The 25,292-nt window shown below is 43.8% G+C and overlaps 1 long non-coding RNA gene across 1 annotated transcript in view; it reads right to left on the minus strand.

Annotated features, from left to right (window-relative positions):
- The window catches only part of LOC134358750 (uncharacterized), a 46,673-nt gene extending 22,063 nt beyond the window's left edge, over window positions 1–24,610 (minus strand). The window contains exons 1-2 of the long non-coding RNA XR_010020937.1: window positions 24,497–24,610; window positions 17,210–17,317 (exon numbers count right to left, since the gene is read on the minus strand). This is a non-coding gene — a long non-coding RNA (uncharacterized LOC134358750). The remainder of the gene's footprint in view (window positions 1–17,209; window positions 17,318–24,496) is intronic.
- Between the last annotated feature and the right edge of the window lie 682 nt (window positions 24,611–25,292).

A 25,292-nucleotide genomic window follows, 5' to 3' on the forward strand; every position in this document is an offset into this window, starting at 1 on the left:
TTTTCACTGCAGGGGGGCCCTCTGTAGGAAATAAGAAACTGATTTTGCTGCATTCTTTGCGCTTGGTGCTCTTCTCTCACTTACCCTGGCTCCTCCTCCTCCTCCCCACTCCTGGCTGCTTAGTTTTCTGACTTGTCTATAATTTTCTTTTCTGCTGTTTTTTTGAAAACGGACCAAGCGAGTGAACTGCAGAAGGAGCGATGGCCGAGCAGTTCTGTGACTGTGCTCATAGTCCTCCGGCCTGCCTCTTTGTGGTTTCTCTTTTACTGGGGTGGGAAGAACTAGTCAGTGTGTTGCAAGGTCAACAGCAAAACTCAGATTATATTTCAGCTATTTCCACAAAACACATTGTGGCTTTCGTGGAGGAGACTTGTTTGAAAAGACTTCTTGTTATGCTGATTATTTACTTAAACTTTCCGATTGGTTGATTGTCACTGGGTCTGCGCTATTCATGGGAACTTTGCGACAAAGAATGCACAACTAGCGACAATCAATCTCCGAATCAGTGCTGTAATATTTACCTTCCTAATAGGCTCTTTAGGGAATGTAATGTTCACGGTTTCGACAGAAAATTATGCAACCTAGATCTAAATCAAAATACTTTGTACATTTTAATCCAACATTTTCAGTAAGAGTTATTTTCTAAAGGATATATATTGATTCAATTGAAATCCAATTTTAGTGATTAAAATTGATATTTTCAGTACTATGGAACTCTCACAAAGCTGCAATTATGTATGCGAGCTTGATAGAGTGACAGCACCATTTGGACAAGCTATGTGAAGTTTACCCTTCATTTTGCTCTGTACAGGCTCCAGCTGGTCACACCTCGAGTGCTGCCCTTTGTCCTCTGCCACTGTGACCTTGACCTGCCCAATACTGTTGTCATTATTAACTACAAGCTGCGGTGATGGGGTGGGGAGTAGGTCTGTTTGCGAGCTGAAAATGAAACGGACAGCATTGCACGGCCTCACATTCCCCCAAGTTCTGATCAGGCATCGGAGGGAGATTAAAAAATCTGCTTGAGTGGTGCCATGACGACAACCTCTCACTCAATGACAGCAAAACCGAAGAGTTGATTGTCAACTACAGGAGGAGGAATCTGGAGGTCTGTGATCCAAGCTTCATTAGGGGAATGGAGACGGAAAGGGTCAGTAGCTTTAAATACTCTGGCATTAACATAGCAGAGGTTCTGTCCTAGGACCAGCACATAAGTTCATCATATAGAGTGGCTCTACTTCTTTGAAGTTTGCATGCACTTAGCACATCACCAAAAACTTTAACAAACTTCTACAGATGCACAGGGAACGTATCCTAACTAGTTGTAGCAAAGCCTGGTATGGAAACACCAGTGCCCAGGAATGGCTATAGTACGTGGTGGGTGCAGCCCACTCCATCTCAGGAAAACTCCTCCCAGCCACTGGGCACCACAACAAAACAGAATCCATCATCAAAGACCCTCTCCCATCAAGGCCATGCTCTCTTCTCACTACTACCATCAGGCAGGAGGTATAGAAGCGTTAGGTTCCACACCATGAGAAAGTTTGCAGATGCTGGAAATCCAAAGCAACACAAACAAAACACTGGAAGAACTTAGTGGGACAGGCAGCATCTATGGAAAAGAGTAAACAAGTCAATATTTTGAGCTCATGAAGGAAATCAGTCCTGATGAAGGGTGTCGCCCAAAATGTCGATTGTTTACTCTTTCCCATCGATGCTGCCTGGCCTGCTGAGTTCCTCCAGCATTTTGTGTGTGTTGCGTTCTCACACCACCAAGTTCAAGAACAGTTAATAACCTTCAACCATCAAATTCCTGAACCACCATTGATACCTTCATTCAACACTACTCTGAACTTATTGTACGATCTATAGATTCACTTCCAAGAGTGCTTTTCAACTCATGTTCTCAGTACTATTTTCATTTCCACAATTTGTCGTCTTCTAACATATTGGTGCTTACCAGTCTTTGGTAAAATAGCTTTTAAAAAAAATTCGATTGCATTTTTTTTGCCTGTGAGTGTCTGTGAGAAAATTAATCTATGGTAACATATATGTCAGTCAGTCAGTGGGTGCCGTCCCGAATCCGGGGTTGGCGGCTATGTACCTCCATCTTCTTCGATCTTGCCGAGTACAGCCTCTCCTCCAGTTTGTTCTTGCTGGCCGCCTTGGCACTGCCCGCCGCCGCCCCCGCCGAACTCGAGCCTGAAGCCGTGTCGGCCGCGGCCGCGGCCGCTTCTTCGAGCTCGACTCTTCCTTAGGCGGAGGCCTTGGGCAGGTCCAGGCACACGGTGCAGCACCCAAGTTCATTATATCTCTTCTAACTAGGTGCATAGCATATGATTTGTAGATACGTGCTGAGGCTTTAATCTCTTCCACGGAAGATGGCCGTTGACTCACAAGGACCTCATCCCCCCTTTGTCAGGTCTTTTTTTTTTAGTCCTGCTGGGTGTCCTCACACCCTCCTCACCAGATTAAGTCCGGTGGGGGAGCCGGCCCAAGTCGCCGACCATATTTGTACTTTAATAATAAATTTACGTTGAACATGAGCAAATGTCCTGTGGTGAAGATAGAAAGCTGAAAAAAAAACTTGGTGTGTGTGTGTGTACGCATGTGGGAGGGGGTTAGCAGTGTAGTGGGAGGGGAATGGATGAATGCCCTGCAGTGTTACAAGTAGACATGAAGCTCGTAGAAACTTGGTTTCAAGTTCCACATACTGAAAGTTAGAGCTGTAGGTGACTATCACAAGTCTCCATGCAGCTAGAGTTGTAAATTTAGTCAGCTCCATCATGGGCACTAGTCTCTGCAGTGTCCAGGACATCTTCAAGGAGCGCTACCTCAAAAAGGCGGTGTCCGTCATTAAGGACCCCCATCATCCCAGGTCATGCCTCGTTCCCATTGCCACCATTGCCAAGGAGGTATAGGAGCCTGAAGGCACACACTCAACAATTCAGGAACAGTTTCTTCCCCTCTGCCATCCAATTTCTGAATAGACATTAAAACCGTAAACACTAGCTCACTACTTTTTTATTTCTATTTTTGTACTACTTATTTAAATTAACTATTTAATATATATATTTACCATAATTCAGCTTTTTCTATTATTATGGACTGCATTGTGCTGCTACCACAAAGACAACAAATTTCATGACATATACTAGTGATATTAGACCTGATTCTGATTCTTTATAATATTACAAAGCCAAAAGTCACAAATGAAAATTCCACTCGGGCAGGGATCATAAAGGCTTGCACCCAAGCCAGTCAACTGTACCAGTTCACAGATTAAATACTGTATGACATGGGAAGACAATGGCATTCTTTCAAGAAAGTTGTTTTTTTCATGTTTGAATGATGGAATCTGTTGATAAGAGAGGGTGTCCATAATAGGTTTAGTAGACAATGTCAATCAGTGCAGTGCAAAGCTCAATTTAACTTAAGAGTATCAACCTTATGTCATGATGTGTGATTTTGGTATTAAATGTAACAGACACCAGGCACTTGGCCTTTGGGGACTGATGGGGTTGTTTGCACACTTCTGGCCTTCTAATGAGATATGTGCGGGTCATATCTATTGTATTACTTTCCGAAGTCCTTGTTTTCCCAAGGAGCTTTCTCAGCACATGCCTGCCACGTATCTAGATCCCGAATAGCAGAAAACAAGTAACAGTCAGACTTTATCAGAGCTTGTTCTTCAGAACAGTTAACAGGAGGTTATTCATTAATCCAAAATTTACCAGTGATCCAGCACATGGTGATCTTATAACCCATGACAGAAACAGTGGTTCAGTAATTCATTCTGAAATAAGTCCTGAATGTGAAGAGGTTTTATTTGTAAACTCTCATTTATCTGTCGAGAAGAAATGAAGAGTATAATTTAAAAAATATGTTGACAAGGTTGTTGGAAAGTTATTGCCGCCAATAACCAGCGGTTATTGTCATCCTCTGCTATCCTTGGCTGATGGAGGTACAAGTGATGCCTTGTACCGTTGTAATCAATGTGGCACAGTCACCCCCTTTAGGCAGGGATTCTGCCTCCATGCCTTGAGTGATGGGAATCTTCGTAGTGCCACATGTGGGTGATGTGTGACTTGGAAGGAAAGTCATGGCCGAAGACGTTCCCATACTTTTGCTGCCCAGGGCAGCCCGATAGCATAGAGGTTAGCATAACGCTTTTCAGTATGGGCAACTTGGGTTCAATTCCCGCCGCTGTTTGCAAGGAGTTCGTACATTCTCCCTGTGACCGTGTGGGTTTCCCCGGTTTCCTCTCACAGTCTAAAGACACAGAGTGGTTGGTTGGTTAACTGGTCATTGTAAATTGTCCTGTGAGTAGGCTCAGGTTAAATCGGGGGATTGCTGGGAGGTGCAGCTCAAAGGACCTATTCCGCGTCGTATCTCAATAAATAAATAAAACCTTTCAGCTTCTCCTGGGGTCAGCTGGGGGAGTGCTTTTGAAGAAATCTGGTGGGTCCCACATGTTTTGTAGCTGTTGTACATTGGAAATGTTTGAGGTGCTGGAAGGAACACAAATTAAGTGAGGTGCTTCGTCTTTTGGTGCCATCAGCCTGCTTAGTTGTGTGATGCCCTGATTGTTAATATTAATAGAGACAAGGCTAACTTTTACACGGCAGAGTGGCTTTTCCTTCAGTATCCAGCTGACGCAGCACAGGTCTCACTGGTGAAGCATAGTTTTATATTTTCAGCAGTAGGGTAAATCAGAATTGCTGAAGGCAAGGAACTGAGCGGACCACTGAGGTGTAGGTGCCAGCTACCAGTGGAAGCAGGGCTGTAGAGCAGAAGACGGTGTGTGTGTGTGTGTGTGTGTGTGTGTGTGTGTGTGTATAATACCAAAACCTTCAAAGCACAAAGCTCGCACATCTCCATTCATCTTCCCTCAACAGCAGCTGAGGATTCTGTGAATTAGCATCACCATCAGATAATGGTAAAGTTTTTGACAAGGCCTCTGGGTCCTGAAACCCAGGCGGGAGAATATTTAGTCTGCTTAAATAAGCTCCTGCTGATTTTCAGGCATTTGTGGTCAGTTGTTTTAAACAAAAGTGGCAAGAGGGAAATTGGAAATTCACAAAGCACCCCACTTTCCCTCGGGCTATTAATGCACAGGTGTATGTGGACTGCTCTGATACTGCTTCCAAGTTTCTGGGAAGTTTAGGTTCCTGGAGCCATCAAAGTCAAAGTACATTTATTATTGAAGTATGTATGAAGAATACAGCTCTGAGATTCATCCTCAGCAATAGTGAAACTGTGTACGTGAGTTTGCAAACCAGCTCGTACTGTTGGTGTCACTGTTCCCTCTAAGCTGCACAGGTGTGTGACTGCACAGTGACTGAAACGTTCCCGCACACATGGCCTCGCTCGCCGTGCAGCTGGAATGTTCTTTCATTAAATTGTCACGTGGTTTTCAGGCTGAGGGAATGTTGATTGTTCTGGCCAAAGTCAAGTTTATTGTTGTAGCACAAGTATATGACTGTACAGGTACAATAAAAACCTTGCACTGGCATCACACGAACATAGCATTAGCATAAGCCATGTGTTCCTAACCTGCGGTCCATGGACCCTTTGCTTAATGGTACCGCAGTATTCCCAAGGTAAACAACCTAAGCATCAACTTTTGCAAGGAAGCACACAATAAAAAAAAAAGTCAATTTTAGTGCAGTGATTAAAGTGGCCGTCATCTTCATTACTGTTTTCTGAACATGTCCTGGCACCTGGAGATAACAGGGTACTTGTACTCCTGATATCATCATCATTATGTGCTGTGTTGATTGACGTGGCCAACCATGGTCTTTCCATGACCGTGACTGTACTTGGAAAATTTTTCTTCAGAGGGACGGAGTGCCTTACACCTCCTTTGGCAGAGGGGCATCTCCACCCCACCGCCCAAAAGTGGTTATCATGCTGCTAATGTCTAGTGATTAGTGTTGCTGCAGTTGCTTCAGAAACTGAACGATTGAAAGGAAGTGGCTGTTCTTGAACCTTGTAAGGGTTCAGGCTTCTACTCCTCCTGCCTAATGGTAATTGTGAGACGGTGGTATGGCCTGGATGGTGGCGATCTTTGATGGCTGATGTTGCCTTTTGAGGTGGCTGATGGTGAATTGAATTGAATGACTTTATTTCTTACACAAACAACAGGAATTCTGCAGATGCTGGAAATTCAAGCAACGCACATCAAAGTTGCTGGTGAACGCAGCAGGCCAGGCAGCATCTGTAGGAAGAGGTGCAGTCGACGTTTCAGGCCGAGACCCTTCGTCAGGACGAAGGGTCGACTGCACCTCTTCCTACAGATGCTGCCTGGCCTGCTGCGTTCACCAGCAACTTTGATGTGTGTTGCTTTATTTCTTACTTCCTTCACATACATGAGGAGTAAAAATCTTTACGTTACGTCTCCAAGTAAATGTGCAACATGCAATCATAGTAATTTATAATAATTTATAATAAATAGAACAGTCAATGTAATATAGAAATACACTCAAATCTGTGTGAGTTAATCAATCTGATGGCCTGGTGGAAGAAGCTGTCCCGGAGCCTGTTGGTCCTGGCTTTTATGCTGTGGTACTGTTTCCTGGATGGTAGCAGCTGGAATAGATTGTGTTTGGGGTGACTTGGGTCCCCAGTGATCCTTTGGGCACTTTTCTCACGCCTGTCTTTGTAAATGTCTTGAATCATGAGAAATTCACAACTACAGATGCGCTGGGCTGTCCGCACCACTTTCTGCAGAGTCCTGCGATTGGGGGAAGTACAGTTCCCATACCAGGCAGTGATGCAGCCAGTCAGGATGCTCTCAATTGTGCCCCTGTAGAAAGTTCATAGGATCTGGGGGCCCATACCAAACTTCCTCAACCGTCTGAGGTGAAAGAACTGCTGTTGTGCCTTTTTCACCACACAGCTAGTGTGTACAGACCACGTGAGGGCCTCGGTAATATGGATGCCGAGGAACTTAAAGCTGTTTACCCTCTCAACCCCAGATCCACTGATGTCAGTAGGGGTTAGCCCATCTCCAATCCTCCTGTAATCCACAACCAGCTCCTTTGTTTTTGCAACATTGAGGGAGAGGTTGTTTTCTTGACACCACTGTGTCAGAGAGATGGCTTCTTCCCTGTAGGCCACCTCATTATTGTTTGAGATTGGGTCAATCAATGTAGTGTCGTCACAATTTTCATTAGCAGATTGGAGCTGTGGGTGGCGACACAGTCACTGGTATAGAGGGAGTAAAGGAGGGGATTTAGTACACAGCCCTGAGGGGAGGTTGGGAGGGATGTGTCTGTGATATATTGGGCGGAATCCACAACACTCTGCAGAGTAGTGTAATCTGAGTTTTGGAGTAAAAAAGAAGAGACTTGTATTTTAAAAACGCAAACAACAGGAATTCTGCAGATGCTGGAAATTCAAGCAACACACATCAAAGTTGTTGGTGAATGCAGCAGGCCAGGCAGCATCTCTAGGAAGAGGTACAGTCAACATTTCAGGCCGGGCCTGAAACGTCGACTGTACCTCTTCCTAGAGATGCTGCCTGGCCTGCTGCGTTCACCAGCAACTTTGATGTGTGAGACTTGTATTTTAATGGGTTATTCCAGAAGCTTGGACTGCCCTTCCTTAGTAGCATTGTTAATGTACACAAGCTTCTATGATTTGTAATGAACTTTTAATAGGAATTTTGATTGAGGGAGGCCACCAAGAAAATCTTTGTTTCAAGCTTGTCCATTGGATCCTTTATGTTCGTCTGAGACCAGACAGGTCCAATTTAACGACAGCACTCCCTCAGTACTGTATAGAAGCATTAGCCTCAATTTTAGTTATTGGGGCTTAGTGTGGCACAGAATGGGCCTGTTGAACATTAGACTAGTTGTGGTTTGCAAGGAAAATGTTTGGCTGACTATGGTATGAATGAGAGTTTACTGGATGAGTGTGGTAGTGTCACAGATGGCAAACAGGGATGATGGATGTATATAAACCGTCTGTAGGTCAGTTTAGTGTTAAACAGAACGTTGAGACTATGCTCTCACACACACGTCTGGATCAAGCAGTGTGACAGAAATAAAGTGGTATCAATGCACTTGGTTCAATATTCCCAGTCAGATATGCATAGCGTTAATTCTGTCCTAGTATCGATGAACCTGACAGTTGTGAAGTTCTGGCCTCTGTCAGAGAAGCCACATATATTATGGTGTCAATTCTTAAATAGAAAGGAGGTACCAATTAGAATTGTCTCAGTAAATTTTTCTTTCGCTGGAAGGAAATGGAGAACATGGAGGTGTAGTGGTTATCATGAGGCTATCGCAGCTTGGGGCATCACAGCTTGGAGTTCAATTCCGGCAACCTCTGCAAGAAAGTTCGTGCATTCTCTCCATGAATGCATAGATTTCCTCTGGGTGCCCTGATTTCCTCCCGCAGCCCAAAGGTGTACTGATTGGTAGGTTAATTGTGTTTAGGCTAGGATTAAATTGTTAGGTTACTGCGTGGCACGGCTTGTGGTGCTGGAAGGGCCGAATCTGCGATGTACCTCAATAAATAATAAATAAAAAAATATTTGGTTATCAAACTATTTACAAAATTATCAAGGAAATCTTTTTCTATGGCTTTCTTTGACAGAGACAGTTCTGGCCACCATCTCTGCCGTGGCAGAACGAGTGAACAGGTGAGAATTAGGAAAGCGGCAATGAATGAGGGTTAGGACCCAGGACGGGTTTACAGATTCCCTCAACCTCGTTCATGGTTTTCATGGACGGACTTGGTTCTTCCTCTGTATCCGGTCTGAACCATGGGAAAGCTGCCTAGAGGGAGGAACTGTGTTGAAATTGTAGTTCTTTCTTCAGGCACTTCAGCTCCCATGTGGTACAGTGACAAGGCAGGCAGGGATAGGATTCAGAAGTCATGAATCAGGATTCAAATTCCTTGCACTTGACTCCATTTGGGAACAAGACCCTGTCTCATTCCTAAATGGAGCTAATATTTCAGATTAACTCGTGGACCTGAAATTACAGTAATGGCCCTCTCCCCATATGTTACTTAATTGAATAAACACAGTCCTAGCCATTACTCAGCAATGCGTTTTACTTCTATTGTTTACTTTTTGCGGTTCGATTCCTTTGCATCTAATCAGGCTCTCAACTTGTTTTCTACCACTTCGGCCGTCTTTGTTTATCCAGTGCGGAGCAGCAGGTGGGTAACTTCCAGTGAGTGAGGCTTATAGGCCCAAAATGGCTGTTTGCAGTTTGAGTATGAGACCCAGTTTGTTCCTTGAATAAGCGACTCTTGTTCTACAGCGTTAGTAAGAAGGCCACCTTCAGGAGCCAATCAACACGGACCACAATTAATTTAAAAGGACGTTCTTAGCCTGGTCTGCTGCTGCATCAGTAAGGTGGTGGTGGTGGTGGGGGGGGGGGTGGGGGCACTGGATCAACTCCTGGAGCCAGGCAGCCTTGCCAAGAATAATTTTCCTGGTCCCTGAGGACCTTCGAGGCCTGGAGCAGACTCCAAGTTTCTCCCAGCTTGGCTGCTCAATTTAAGTTCACTGACAGAGTGCCTGAAAAGGGTCATAGAAACTTAGATAAATACACTTCTTGTTACAGGCTGCTCAAAATAGCCAGACCCCAGAAAAATGATCTCATTCCTGTTTTATTATTACTTTTGCCAGGTTTTTTTTTCCTTCTGCTCGTTGGTATTGGAGCAGAAAAGTAACCACGCAGAGTCTACAGCATCAAAAGTTGCTTTCTCCTCTTCCACTGGCACTGAAAGTGGCACTTAAGTGGGGCTTGCTTGAAATGTTTATCAAAGGTATTTGGCATTGTTTTACCCAATACAGGACAAAACAACTATACAAAAGCACAACTATCCAAATTGGCTCTTGCTTATGTGCCTCAGAAACATTTCCAAGTGATTCATTTTAACAGCAGAGTGGCTTTGTGTAAATAAATTGGCTATTGGAACTCAAATTTCATTAATTTATATCAAATGAGTTATATGTCACAGATGCCTGATTTATCATTCATGAGGTGCAATATTCTGGTAAACAAAATGCATAAGATGTTCTGAGATTAATGCACCCCTCTCCTATGACTGGCGTTCAACTAGAGAACTGTCATGAGTGGTTGCTTTAAGTCTTAACCTGGGGTCCGTGGATAGATTCCAGGGGGCCCGTGAACTTGAATGGGAAAAAAATTGCTTTTTATTTTCGCTGATCTCCAACTGAAATTAAGCATTTCCTTCAATTATGAATGTAGGCACCAAACCACAGTAGTATTAGCAGTACCTGTGACTTTGTCACCAACAGAAATCAACGATATTTTCATATCACTTTACAGTTATTACAAATATCTCAAACTGTCGTTTGCAGCACGCTCCTGACTACTTCAAAATTATGGTAGTTATTAGATCTACTAGATCGACCATGTTTGCAGTCCTGCTGTCTGCAGATACCCATGCACCTTAGCTGGTCAATGATCAGGCAGCCCAGGGAATGGATGTTCAATGAGACATGCCTGTTGCTTTGTCAAAGACCACCCTACTGTTTAATGTCCTTAATCAAGCTAAGCGACAACAGTCTTCACACAGCTATGTCTTTAAAAAATAAAATTTAATTTTAACTTATATTTTAAATGTACAGAGTTGTTACTTAATACATTAATGAAGAACATATATTGCTGTATCGCAAAATTGTTTTAAAAATATTTTGATAGCTGTATTTCAATATAATTGGCAAACACAAGGAAATCTGCAGATGCTGGAAATTCAAGCAACACACACAAAATGCTGGTGGAACGCAGCAGGCCAGGCAGCATCTATAGGAAGAGGTACAGTCGACGTTTTGGGCCGAGACCCTTTGTCAATATAATTGGTTTCTTTTGTAATCCTGTGCATTTTATTTTATATATTTAAACACATTATTCTGAGAAGGGGTCCACAGGCTTCAGCAGACTGACAAAGGGGTCCATGGCATAAAAAGGGTTAAGAATCCCCCGGTCTCCGACATACTTCATCCAGACGCTATCCCCTTCAAAGATACCTTCTCAATATACATCTTTTTAAGAGGGATTTACAATTAGAATGTAGGGATGACAGGGGCATTTTGTTTCCAATTAAACATGTGATGTGCAGTTAACTCCAAATTATATAATGCGGTTGATTCCAGGATCATCCTTTGTAAAGCCTGCTAAAGTTGGAAGTACAAAAATATCTGTGCTCAGATGTCCAGCTTTAGAAGTGGGAGCTCATGGTTAACCATGGAGCAAACAGGATGAATGTTTTTGTTTCTAGTGAACAAGCTTGCTATAAGTATGCTGATGGATGCTGGTTACAGAAGAGGTCAATGCTTGACTGTTAAGTTCCCCTGTGATGAAGCAGGGCATTGATATTTAGTACTGTGTAAAAGTCTTAGGCACGTATATATGACTAGGGTATTTGTCAACGTGGAGCTTGTAAATCCAGTGGGAGCAAAGGATGTTGGGAATGGCGAGGGTGGAGAGCCACAGGTGGGGTGTGGGACAGATGGCATAAGGGGAGTGCAGCAAGACAGGGCTTGGCGCGGGTGCAGACACAGCAGGCAACTCATCTGATTCCATACAACTGGTTTATTGATCATTACAGAATGCCTCTCTGGTGCTTCCTGCTCCCTCCCCTCTCCCTTCCCCCTTTTTCCGACAATGATTTCCTTCTCCCTGCCCCTTTCTCACTCTCAGTCCACAATAGATGCCCATATCAGAATCAGGTTTATCATCACTCACATATGTCATGAAATTTGTTTTTTTTTTGTGGCAGCAGTACAGTGCAATACATAAAATTACTACAGTACTGTGCAAAAACCTTAGGCACCCTAGTGATATATAAGTGCCTAAGACTTTTGCACAATACTGTATATTCCTAAGGCTCATGCAAGTATAGTAACTTCTGTTTGACGTACCAGAAACAGTTCCAAAGTTAAGGATGAGGCCGAAATATCGGGGGAAAACTATTAACATTGATCTAGTAGAAGCTACAGTGAATAATGACTTAAACTGGTATCTTATATGGTCAGGTGTCAATATAATGGGAGGGGGTCAATCTCTTTGACCCCTCTACCATCAGGCAGCAGCTACTGTAACATTAGGACAAGAACTGTGAGGATGGGAAACAACTACTGAATCACGTATGAATCTCATGCGTTCTCATCATGTATGAAGCGCCAGTAGCGTTACACTGTTTACTTTTTAACTTGTAGCGTGTATGCACCTTACTATTTGTTAATTTATTTGGGGTAGTATTACTTCATGAGTTTTGTGTGTGAGTTATACGTACTGTGTAGTGTACTTTGGTCTGGAGGACATTGTTTTGTTTGGCAGTATACATGTGTACGGTTGAATGACAATAAAGTGAAATTGAACTTACAGAATGGAGCAATAATCACACAACAATCTAATGGTTCACTCTTTCAAAAAATTACTTGACTCTTAGAATGGTGAGAACTTGATACTTACAATCTACCGATGCAGAAATGGAAACTTTTAATTGTGTTTAATTAATTAATTAATTTATTGAAAAACAGTGTGGAGTAGGCCTTTCCTGCCCTTCGAGCCACAGAATCCAGCAATCACCCGATTTAACCCTGGACTATTCGCAGGACAATTTAGAATGACCAACTAACCTGCCAACTGGTATGTCTTCGGACTGTGCGAGGGAACTGGAAGACCCAGATGAAACCCACACAGTCACAGGTAGAGCATACAGACTCCTCACAGACAGCAACGGGAGTTGCTGGTACCAGAAAGAGTTGTGCAAACCACTATATTACCGTGCTGTATGACTCCTGCTAAACTACACAAACTGACAGACAACACTTACCTTTCGAGCAATTTATAAAAACGAAGAATGCTAACTGAAGTGGTGGTTGTCCACATTTCTGGCGAAGACAGGAAACCCGTGTGGGAGAGTCTTAACGTGGAAAAGACGTTGTGCTGGGGCAGTTCCACTCTCTCAACCTCAGAAGTCCGGGTGCAGATGTATGAACAAGGGTCACAAACTGGGGTCTTCCTTGGTTGTAATGGATGATCATGAAGTCTTTTGTGGCTTGTCATGTCCTTCATTCTCGACGGAGCATTGCAGTGCAGCCTGCCTGGCCATTGGATCTCACTATAGATCTCATCCACCCTGTCCACCAGAGCCGACTTCACATGGCAGGACAGGCATGTCCCTGATTGTTATTTGAAGTATGGTGTCTATGATCACCCATTCAATGATGCAGCAACTTGATAATGATTTGGATGAATTGTTTACATTTTAGCAGTTGGATTTATGTGTTGGTGCAAGCTTAGGTTTATACATAAAGAGGTTCTTTGCCCTTAAGGCTGCTTGAGGGAGTTAGTGTGTGCTAGGGCAGGGGGTGGAGTGAAGAGGGTGGCAAGTTGAGAAGCTGCATTGGGGCACAACCGGTCCTTTGGGACGCCAGTGACCAAAAGAACAATCAGTGCATCTCTTTTATCAATCAGATTAAAGATCTACAATATACACAAGGAAGAACAGATAGTGGGTGGGTTAGAGTTCAAGAGTAAAAAATCTTTCGTATTGCCACTTTCAAAATTCAAATGTAGCCCACAGTCACAGTTCATAGAAAGATGCATCAAGGAAACAGGGTTTTGTTCCATTGAGTCACACCTGCTGTAATGGGGCCCATCGTTGGTTGGGGTCGACTATGGATGTGGTGTGCTATGCAAGTCGGGGCAGTATGATATGGAGAGCAAGCTGTTGCCCATGCTGCAGGTTCCCCCTCTCCAAGCATCTGATGAACCGAAAGCCACAGCAGAGACTGGTACAGTTTGGCACCGGGAGCATTGCAGGAGTTGCCAGTCAGCGTTGAACTCAGTGTAGCACAGCCTTAGGGACTCCAGCTCCGGATTTTTAGTCGGAGTTTACTCCTGAAGCCTTCCCTATGAGTGGGTATAACCTCAAAGTTTGCCATCAGAGATTTACTTCCCCTAGATGAGTTGCCAGCCATGGCTGACGAGCCCCATCTGCCTGAAGTGACTGGTTTTAAGGCGTCAGTAACCTGCCTTCGTCCCTTCTCCATTCAGTAGAAATAGTTCTTCCAGGTTTAGTAGCAAAGCCACATGTGAAGACCAGGAACTGGACTTGGTTGTCAAGAGGCTTTTTCAGACACACGCCATTGGGAGCATTTAATAGGTAGTGGGAGCTTATCCCCACTCTCTCCCCTGGCTGTGACAATCTTAATGAAGTAGTTGGTTGGACACTGATTTTGATATTAATTTGTAGACCTTGACAACTCATATGGCACAGCACCAGTGAGTAGTGGTTATTGCAATCATTTTACAGCTTGTGTGGGGTGTACGGGGTGTTCATGAAGGGGTAACATCTCTGGTGAAAGAGCTTGTTATATCCATTCTGACCAGCTTATTCTCCTTTGGGACCTGCAGCCTTCACCTGTGGCTCCAAGAAGCCGTTTTCTTGCAACAGCAGTCTCCTCCTGGTACCCAGCTTCGACATGCGGGCTAAACTAGGCGAGGGAAGCCGGCAGGCCTCATACCCCAGTGAAATAGGGGCATGTCTGAACTAGCATGTGAAGTCAGCTCAGACAGACGTGGTGGATGAGATCTGCAGTGAAACCCAATGGCCAGGAAGACGGTACTGCAACGCTCCGTGGGGAGCAAAGGGGATGAGAAGGAACAGAAGAAGTCACTGTAACCAAGGAAGACCTGAGTTCATGATGCTTGTTTGTACCGCTGGACCCGGACTTCCGAGATCGAAAGAGTGGGACAGCCCTAATGTAATGGCTTTTCCACTTTCAATACTCTCCCGCTGAGGTCTCCTGTCATTGTTTGATACGACGGACAATGAGCGTTATGCATTTGTGCACGGCAGGATCCCGTGAACATTCGTGTGATAATGATTAGATAAATATTGATCAGGAAACTGGGAAGAATGTCCCTGCTCTTGGTTGTTTTTAATGTGTAGTTCAAAAACTGCATGCAGGAAATAAACAAATACAGCACAAGGGTTCCTTTACACTTGTAGTGCAGGTCAGTACAGATCCATAGTTCTATGCATCGATGGTGTCAGCACATCCTGTATCCAGAGACAATGCATTCATGTGACCCCCTTTAGGCTCTATCAACATTTCAGTGTCTGAGAGGCTCAATGTCTAAGGGCAGTTCAGCCTGAGACTGCATTTCTTCCCCACCAAACTTCAATGAATCCCTTAATATATACTCCTGCAGTCTACAATGTACCAGTCAGCAGTGTTCCCTGACGAATGTCTCAGTGTAATGGAAAACTAGAACTTTCGTACAGGCCAAAGTGCTTCTTTCATCGAGGTGGTGATGTGTGTGTGTGTGTCACTGCGAACAGCCCACGTAGAAAGTTCTTTTTATACAGTTGCTCAGGGGGAGACTTGAGAAGAACCTTGCTCTCTTGCTTGGGTTATCTAAGGTTCAAAGTTAAACTTTTATCATCAAAGTACATGTATCTCACTTTATGCAATCCTGATTCACTTTCCTGTGGGCACACCCAACAAATCTATAGAATAGTAACCATAACAGAATCAATGACCGGCTGCCCAACGGGGGCTTTCAACCAGAGGCCGAAGACAACAAACTGTGCAAATGCAAAAAGAAGAAACAATAATATAAATAAAAAAAAAATGTAGGAGAAGAATTAGGCCATTTGACCCATCAAGTCTGTCCTGCTATTTCATCATGGCTGATCGATTTTCCCTGTTAGCCCCAATCTCCTGCCTTTTCCCCGTATCACTTAGTGTCCTGACTAATTAAGAATCCATCAACCTCTATCTTAAGTATACATAAAGACTTGGCCTCCACAGTCGCCTGTGGCAACGGATTCCACAGATTCACCACTTTAAATAAATATCAAGAACATGAGATGGAGAAGAGGTGTATTTAAAAAAATTTTTTGAACAATTTTCTGCAGTGCACAGAACATCGCTAATGATCATCAGCACCATCTTGCAATAAACTACATTCACTTGAAAGATCTGAATGAAATAAGGTCCTGTTACTGCTAGTGAGAGACAAATTACCCAGCCGCTTGTGGTGACTCCCAGCACCATGCTGTCCCCTCCTCACTGCAAACTTGCACTTTAATGATGGTACTTTATTGACTCTCCTCTCTTCCTCACCAGATTCTGGGCTATTGTGCATTGGCCATGCCAATGCTAAAGTTATGTCTGGGTCTTTTGAGTGATTGCCTGTCGAAGGTCAACTACTTTGGTGCAAAAAATCACAGGGACAGATTGTCAGTCCACCTCATGAGTTGCTGGGCAAAGCAGCTTGTTGGGCTGGAAGGCCCCTGTCCTGTACTATATCTCTAAATAAATAATAAATTAAATATGCATGAAGATACATTCTCTTTATTAAGTGTACTGTTACACCGGCTTGTTAATACAAATATCTATTCAGCTAATCACGTGGCAGCAACTCAATCCATAAAAGCATGCAGACATGGTCAGGAGGTTCAGACCAAATATCAGAATGAGTAAAAAGTGATCTAAGTGTCTTTGACCGTGGGATGATTGTTGGTGCCAGATGGGGTGGTTTGAGTATTTCAGAAACAGCTGATCTGGAATTTTCACACGCAACTGTCTCTTCAGCAGTCTTTCCCAACATTTATTATGCCATGGACCCCTACCATTAACCAAGGGGCCCATAGATTCCTGCTCTACAGTTTTACAGAGAATGGTGTGAAAAACAACAAAAAAATCCAGTGAGCGGCAGCTCTGTGGGCGAAACTGCCTTGTTAATGAGAGAGGTCGGAGGAGAATGGCCCAAATGGTTCAAGCTGACAGGAAGGCAACAATAACTCGAGTAACCAGGCATCACAACAGTGGTGTGCAGAAGAGTATCTCTGAATGTACAACACGTCAAACCTTAAGTGGATGGGCTACAGCAGCGCAGTGTAACTAATAAAGTGGCCACTGTGCATATGTTCCATGTGGTAACTCAGCACAACTCCTAGTATGGAAAAACACAATGAGGGAACTCTGAAGGGGATGGTGGGGGGGGGGCGGTGATGAGGCAATAGAGCAGAAAAGGTAGAAATAGAAATCACTGAATAATAAACGTAGTCAAGAGTGAATGGGAAGTCTATCTTGATAATGAGGTTAAACCTCATTTAATTTTCAAAAAGATTTTTTTTATGACTACACATCTGTTTTAGTATATTTGTACATTACTTAGCTGTTAATTCTTGCCGTCACCTGGTCCAGGAAATTGGCAACCTCCTCAATTTTCAGAGCTTTGCGAGTTTTCAACTCTCACACTGTGATGCCAAGTCGAGCATTAAAATTGCAGGTGTGCCTTTATAACTGTGAATTAACCATCAAAAATAAATGTTTGAAACAATTGTGTCAAAATTAAAAAACTTCAAACATAACCTGTTTGTTCCTTTATATTGTATCTTGCTCCAGATTTATTTTAATCCTTTAATTTTAATTTCTCATGTAATTAATTTTGCGTGTATTTCTTGCATCTCAACATCTATTTGGTGGAGGGGAGGACATTTGCTAAAAGAGGGCTGCTAAGAGTACTTTTACAGCAAAATCTAGTGTGTGTGGTCTGTTTAAATGGGAATTGGGCTAGACCAGGAGTTCCCAACCTGGGGTCCACGGAACCCTCAGTTAATGATAGGGGTCCGTGGAATAACCAAGGTTGGGAACCCTTGGCCTAGACTCATCTAAATGGAATGGGAGTTGTAATGGGACAGAGGGTGAGAAATAGCATAGGATGGCGCAGTGTAGGAAATAGTAGCTTCCAAGACTTTAGATGTTTTGGCAGAGTCATATCTGGCTGGTGGGTGGAGATACCTCTCTAGGTCACCCTCAGGCAAGGTGTAGCACCTGCTTAACCCTCCGACATGGTCATGAGAAACTATGGCAGCAGGTGGTGGATGGTTGTACGAGCAGTTGGTGCGTATCACAAGTCCTGGTTTTGCGACCACTGACGCCAGGCAGGCAATCTCTGAAGAGTATCGGTAGTGGCTGGGGTCACCCATCTTGTAAAGACTCTGCCCAGAAGTGGTTTGTAGAAAAATTTGTCAAGAACAATCATGGTCACGGAGACTATAATCAACCATGACATACAACACAGAACATAATGATGATGATGATGATGGTGATGATGATGATACCAGGAGGATGAATGAGTCACCTCCTGGGGCCAGAGATCCTTGCAGACACATGTTCAGAAAACAATGCAATTAAATGCTCTGACAGTACTTGTTTGAGAATGCTATGATTGTAGCCACTGTCAAAGTAATTTTTCTGTGTTGCTAATGCCAGGAGTGTACTTGAGTACAATGATCTTTTCGATTAGATTAGCTTTATTTATCAAACTGTACAGTGAAATGCGTTGCTTGTGTCAGTGACCTACACAGTCTGAGTGTCACCATGCTTCCAGCGCGCACATAATATTTACTAACCCTAACCCGTACACCTTCGGAACTGAGAAAACTGGAGAACACTGAGGAAACCCATGCGGTCACAGAGAGAACGTACAAACACTTTACAGACAATCAAACCCCAACTGGTGATCATGGCCATTGTAAAATGATTGTGCTAACCGCTATGTTTCTGTGCTGCACCATATGAATCGCCAATGTCTGCAAATTAATCTCAAAATCAGTATCTGACAAACTGGTTGCTTAAGACTGTCGTAGCCAGGGGAGGTAGTGTGGATAAGGCCCCACTACATATTAAATGCTCCCAAAGGCATAACATCTCAAATAGTCCCTGATAACCAAGTCCAGCCCATGGCCTCACTTCACTTGGCTTAGCTACTAAATCCAGCAGAACCATTTCTATTGACAGGAGAAGGGGCAAAGGTAGATAACTCGCACCTTAAAACCAGTTGCTTTGGGCAGATGGGGCTACTCAGCCGAAGTTGGCAGCTCATAGAACATAGAAATTTACAGCACATTACAGGCTCTTCAGCCTACAATGTTGTGCTGATAACCTTCTCTAGAAACTGCCTAGAATTTCCCTACTGCATAGCCCTCTATTTTTCTAAGCTCCATGTACTTATCTAAGAGGCTCTTAAAAGACCCTATTGTATCCGCTTCCTCCAGCGCCACCAGTAGGGCATTCCACACACCCACCATTCTCTGTATGAGAAACTTATCCCTGACATCCCCAAATGTCCCTATTTCCAAGTACCTTAAAACTGTGCCCCCTCGTTTTAGCCACTTCAGCCCTGGGAAAAAGCCTCTGGCTCTCCACACGGTCAATGCCCCTCATGATCTTATACACCTCTATCAGTCACCTCTCATCTTCTGTTGCTCCAAGGAGAAAAGGCCAAGTACACGCAACCTATTCTCATAAGGTACACCCTCCAATCCAGGCAACATCCTTGTAATTCTCCTCTACGCTCTCTCTATAGTATCCACATCTTTCCTGTAGTGAGGTGACCAGAACTGAAGTGGGGTCTAACCAAGGTCTTATATAGCTGTAACATTACTTCATGGCTCCTGAACTCAGTTCCATGGCTGATGAATGCCAACACACCACATGCTTTCTTAACAATGCTGTCAACCTGCACAGCAGCTTTGAGTGTCCTATCGACCGGACCCCAAGATCTTTCAGATCCTCCACACTGCCAAGAGTCTTACCATTTATATTATATTCTGTCTTCAAATTGGACCTACCAAAATGAACCACTTCACACTTATCTGGGTTGAACTCCATCTGCCACTTCTCAGCCCAGTTCTGCATCCTATCAATGTCCCGCTGTAACCTCTGACAACTCTCCAGATTATCCACACCACCCCCAACTTTTGTGTCATCAGCAAACTTACTAACCCACCCTTCTTCCTCATCCAGGTCATTTATAAAACACAAAGAGGAGGGGGCCCAGAACAGATCCCTGAGGCACACCACTGGTCACCGACCTCCATGCAGAATATGACCTGTCTACAACCACTCTTTGCCTTCTGTGGGCAAGCCAGTTCTGGATCCACAAAGCAGGTCTCCTTGGATCCCATGCCTCCTTACTTTCTGAAGGAGCCTTGCATGGGGAACCTTATCAAATGCCTACTGAAATCCATATATACTACATCCACAGCTCTACATTCATCACCGTGTTTTGTTACGTCCTCAAAGAATTCAATCAGGCTATACCCACCCATGGGGAAGGCTTTGGGAGAAAACCCAAGGAAAACTCCAGAGCTGATGTCCTTAAGTCAGTCCTACACTGAGTTCAAACTGCCTGGCAACTCCTGTGATGCCGCTGTTTCCACACTGTATCCGTCTCTGCCTTTCCTTTGGGTTCATTAGATGAGTGGAGAGTGGGAGCTTGCTCTTCATATTGTACTGTCCTGGCTAGTATATAAACAGCTAGGATGCAACATCCATGGTTGACCCGGATCACAGAGGGGCCTCTGAACCAAAACCTTGGGCATCACATCCCCACTACTCTCCAAAAAAGCAGCAGGCTACGAAAAATGCTGCAGTAGATACTTATTTGGGAGTTAGATTGTCCCAGAAACAACCTGGTTAGGGGATTGCTCAGGAGTTATAATGGCAGTGGCTTCATGGACCACATACCTACTATTCTGATTTTCTCCCATTCATAGGTCAAATTTGAAGGCAGAATGTAGTATAAATGGTAAGACTCCTGGCAGTGTGGAGGATCAGAGCGATCTTGGGGTCCATGTCCATAGACGTTCAAAGTTGCTGCACAGGTTGACAGTGTTGTTAAAAAGTATATGGTGTGTTGGCATTCATCAATCGTGGGACTGAGGTCAAGAGCCGTGAGGTAATGTTACAGCTGTATAAGACCTTAGTTAGACCCCATTTGGAGTACTGTGTTCAGTTCTGGTCACCACTACTGGAAGGATGTGGATACTATAGAAAGAGTGCAGAGGAGATTTACAAGGATTGGAGATGATGCCTTATAAGAATAGGTTGAGTGAACTTGGCCTTTTCTCCTTGCAGCGATGGAGGATAAGAGGTGACCTGATAGAGGTATATAAGATGCTGAGAGGTATTGATTCTGTGGATAACCAGAGACTTTCTCCCAGGTCTGAAACAGCTCATATCAGGGGGCATAGTTTTAAGGTGCTTGGAAGTAGGTACAAAGGGGATGTCAGGCATAAGTTTCTCACGCATGAGAGTGGTGGGTATGTGGAACACACTGCCAGTGATGGTGGTAGAGACAGGTGCAATAGAGTCTTTTAAGAGACTCTTAGACAGGTACATGGAGCTTAGAAAGATAGAGGGCTATGCAGTAGGGTAATTCTAGACAGTGCCTAGGCAGGCAATGGTGCAACCTGCTGCCCGTCAAAGTTATTCTACAAGGCCACTGGAAAAATGGGCTGAAAAGTGGCAGATTAAGTTTAACGCAAGTCAGTATGAGGTGTTGCACTTTGGGGACAAACCAGGGTAGGACTTGCAGGACTCTGAGGAGTGTGGTAGAACAAGAGGATCTGGGAGTACATATCCACAATTCCTTGCAAAGTGGTGTAATAGGTAGATACTGTAAAGTCACGAAGAAAGTTTTTGGCACAATGGCCTTGATAAAATAGAGTACTGAGTAGAGGAGTTAGAATGTTATGTTGAAGTTGCATATGACATCGGCGAGTTCGAATTTGGAGTATTTTGTGTAGTTCTGGCCACCTATCTTAAGGAAATACTGTATAACAATAAGCTTGAAAGAGAACAGAGAACATTTACAAGGATGTTAACAGGACTTTAGTTACAGAGAAAGGTTGAATAAGTTAAGACTTTATCCCCTGAAGCATAGGAGATTGAGGGGAGATTTGCTAACAAAATTATGAAGGGTCCAGAGCGGGTAAGTGCAAGCAGCCTTTTCCACTAAGGTTGGGTGAGGTTAGAACTAGAGGTCATAGGTTAAGGGTGAAGGGTGAAATGTTTAAGGGCAACCTGAGGGGAAACCTCTTCATTCAGAGCATGGTGAAAATGTGAAACAAGTTGCAGTGGAAGTGACACACATCAAAGTTGCTGGTGAACGCAGCAGGCCAGGCAGCATCTCTAGGAAGAGGTACAGTTGACGTTTCGGGCCGAGACCCTTCATCAGGACTAACTGAAGGAAGAGTTAGTAAGGGATTTGAAAGTGGGAGGAGGAGGGGGAGATCCAAAATAATAGGAGAAGAAAGGAGGGGGAGGGATGGAGCCAAGAGCTGGACAGGTGATTGGCAAAAGGGATATGAGAGGATCATGGGGCAAGATGCCTAGGGAGAAAGAAAAGGGGGAGGGGGGAAAACTCAGAGGACGCACAAGGGGTATAGTGAGAGGGACAGAGGGAGAAAAAGGAGAGAGAGAGAAAAAGAATGTGTGTATATAAATAAATAACAGATGGGTACCAGGAGGAGGTGGGGCATTAGCGGAAGTTGGAGAAGTCAATGTACATGCCATCAGGTTAGAGGCTACCCAGACGGAATATAAGGTGTTGTTCCTCCAACCTGAGTGTGGCTTCATCTTTACAGTAGAAGAGGCCGTGGATAGACATGTCAGAATGGGAATGGGATGTGAAATTAAAATGTGTGGCCACTGGGAGATCCTGCTTTCTCTGGCAGACAGAGCGTAGGTGTTCAGCAAAATGATTTCCCAGTCTGCGTCGGGTCTCGCCAATGTATAGAAGGCCACATCAGGAGCACCGGACACAGTATATCACCCCAGCCGACTCACAGGTGAAGTGTTGCCTCACCTGGAAGGACTGTCTGGGGTCCTGAATGGTGATAAGGAAGGAAGTGTAAGGGCATGTGTAGCACTTGTTCCGCTTACAAGGATAAGTGCCAGGAGGGAGATTGGTGGGGAAGGATGGGGGGGGAGGGATGAATGGACAAGGGAGTCGCGTAAGGAGCGATCCCTGCAGAAAGCAGAGGGGGGCAGGAGGGAAAGATGTGCTTAGTGGTGGGATCCCGTTGGAGGTGGCCACACATTTTTGTACCTCTTCTTAGAGATGCTGCCTGGTCTGCTGCGTTCACCAGCAACTTTAATGTGTGTTACTTGAATTTCCAGCATCTGCAGATTTCCTCGTGCAGTGGAGGTGGTGAGTGTTTCCCTTACTCTACCTCGATGTACTGATGTGATGACGTAATCTGTACTGGTGGCATGCAAAACAAATGATTTTCATTGTACCTTGGTATGTGTTTTTATAATAAGCATTTACCACTGATTAGCCATGATCATATCAAATGCCAGGACAGGCTGAAGGGGCAGGGTGAACTATTCCAGCTCCTGTTGTGTAAAGCTGCGGCAAGACTGATGAGAATTTCCTCATGTTTGAGAATTTTCTTTCTTTGTCTTTACATCAGACGTTCTTAACTACTTCTAGTAGTCCTCCAAGAGAAACACAACATTGCCGTGGTTTGCAGGTTTGCGTGCCTCATTGACCCAGAGAGATTTGTTGGCTGAAGTCAAGACATTATGCTTTGGCTCTTGGTAGGGTCACCCATGCCCAAACAAGTCAGAGGATAGAGGCCAGACTAAGAGTGGTCCATGGTCCTCCACGTATGGGGGTTCAGCTCAGCACTAAGAGTCATGAGTGGTAAAATAACATTGTTGGTAAGGGTCTTGGCCCAAAACGTCAACAGTGCTCTTTTCCATAGATGCTGCCTGGCCTGCTGAGTTCCTCCAACATTTTGTGTGTGTTGCTTGGAGTTCCAGCATCTGCAGATTTTCTCTTGTTTATGAAGAATCCTTCTACACCCGGGACCTGCATGACTGGCACTAGTTAAAACTGAGAGGAAGCTACTGACATGATGAAAGAAGCCCTGAATTTCACCAGGGATTGAGGACCTTCATTGCTGTCCTAAACACCAGTGGCGGCACATACATTCACAGTAACATTCGCTGAAGATATCCAGATTCAAGAGATTCTACAGATGCTGGAAATCTGGAGCAACACACACAAAATGGTGCAGGAACTCAGCAGGTCTCAACCTGAAATGTTGACTGTTTATTCTCCCCCAAAGATGCTGCCTGATTTGTTGAGTTCTTCCATCATTTTGTGTGTGTTCCAGACTGTTGTGGACTGGAAGCAACAGCCAGGGGCAAGGAATCAGCAATTAAGCTGTGATTAATAGAGGATCTTTTCAAATACCTCCTTTGTGCTGCTGATTGTATTGTTGAAGTGCTGGACAGATCTCCAAATGGCAACAGAGTTATAAAAATCAGTATTCGATGCAGATTGACACCATGATCTATAAGTTTTGCATTCTTCCTGTAAACATTCAAGTTTATGTTAACCCCTTCAATGACATGAAGATTGGCAGATTCTGCTCAAATGTTTGTGTAAGCGCCATGAATGCCATTTTGGTATCTAAAAGGCTCTCCTGACACACACCAATCACATCACTGATTTGAATTTTATATCATACAGTATATCCTTTGTTTTTGAGCACTGCAGCACTAGAATGATGCAAAGTTTTAGTCATAAGTTTATCTTTGATTATTTTTCACCATCTGAACAATGAAGAGCTTTCAACTTAGATTTTGCAGAAGTTTCTTTGGCTCCGGCATCTTACTCACGTTTCTCCCCTTCAAGCGGCCTCTTGCTTTCACAGCGCTTCTTCTAATTCAGCGCAGGACAGGAGAGGGGACTAGAGAGAAAGATTAGCCAGAGATTCCGCAACTTGATGCCAGTGCTTCTGTCCAGAGTCCACAGGAGGCATACCTTTTAATTTAAAAAAAATTGTTGTGTTGGAACAACTGACTAGTTTGAACCAGTTAACCCCATCCACTCTGTTAGAAAACTGTGGTTGAGCACAGTCAATCTGTATTTCATTAATGCATAGTTTGTGGATGAAAAACATTTTATCAAATTACACCAGTCATGCTGAAATAAACAATAACCTTCGCCTTTAAAAGTCACCTCAATTAACTTTAGACTAAGGTAACAAAGAATCAGTTTATATATTATTTATTTTATAATCATTTCACTTAGAAAAGCAAATGACAAAGTGTCAAATCTAAATGCTGAGAAGAGCAATCGTTTCCAGAAGTTACTTGATATACAAGTACTCACTTTCAAGGACTCTTCATCACATGTTCTCGATAGTTATTGCTTATTGATTGATATATTTATTTATTTGTTGCCTTTTGCACACTGGTCATTTGTCTGTCCCGTTCGTGTGGTTTTTCATTGATTCTATTGTGTTCCTTGTATTTACTGTGAATGCGATACTACGTTCATTCCACACTAACATATGGAAGGAAATGTTGGACAATATCAAAATGAGAGAAGACTCGAAGCTGCAGAAATGCAGTTTTGAGAAGAATGATGAAAATATCATGGAGGGACAGAGAAACAAATGAGGAAGTGTTG

This window comes from Mobula hypostoma, chromosome 19, assembly GCF_963921235.1.
Source record: "Mobula hypostoma chromosome 19, sMobHyp1.1, whole genome shotgun sequence".
NCBI lineage: Eukaryota > Metazoa > Chordata > Chondrichthyes > Myliobatiformes > Myliobatidae > Mobula > Mobula hypostoma.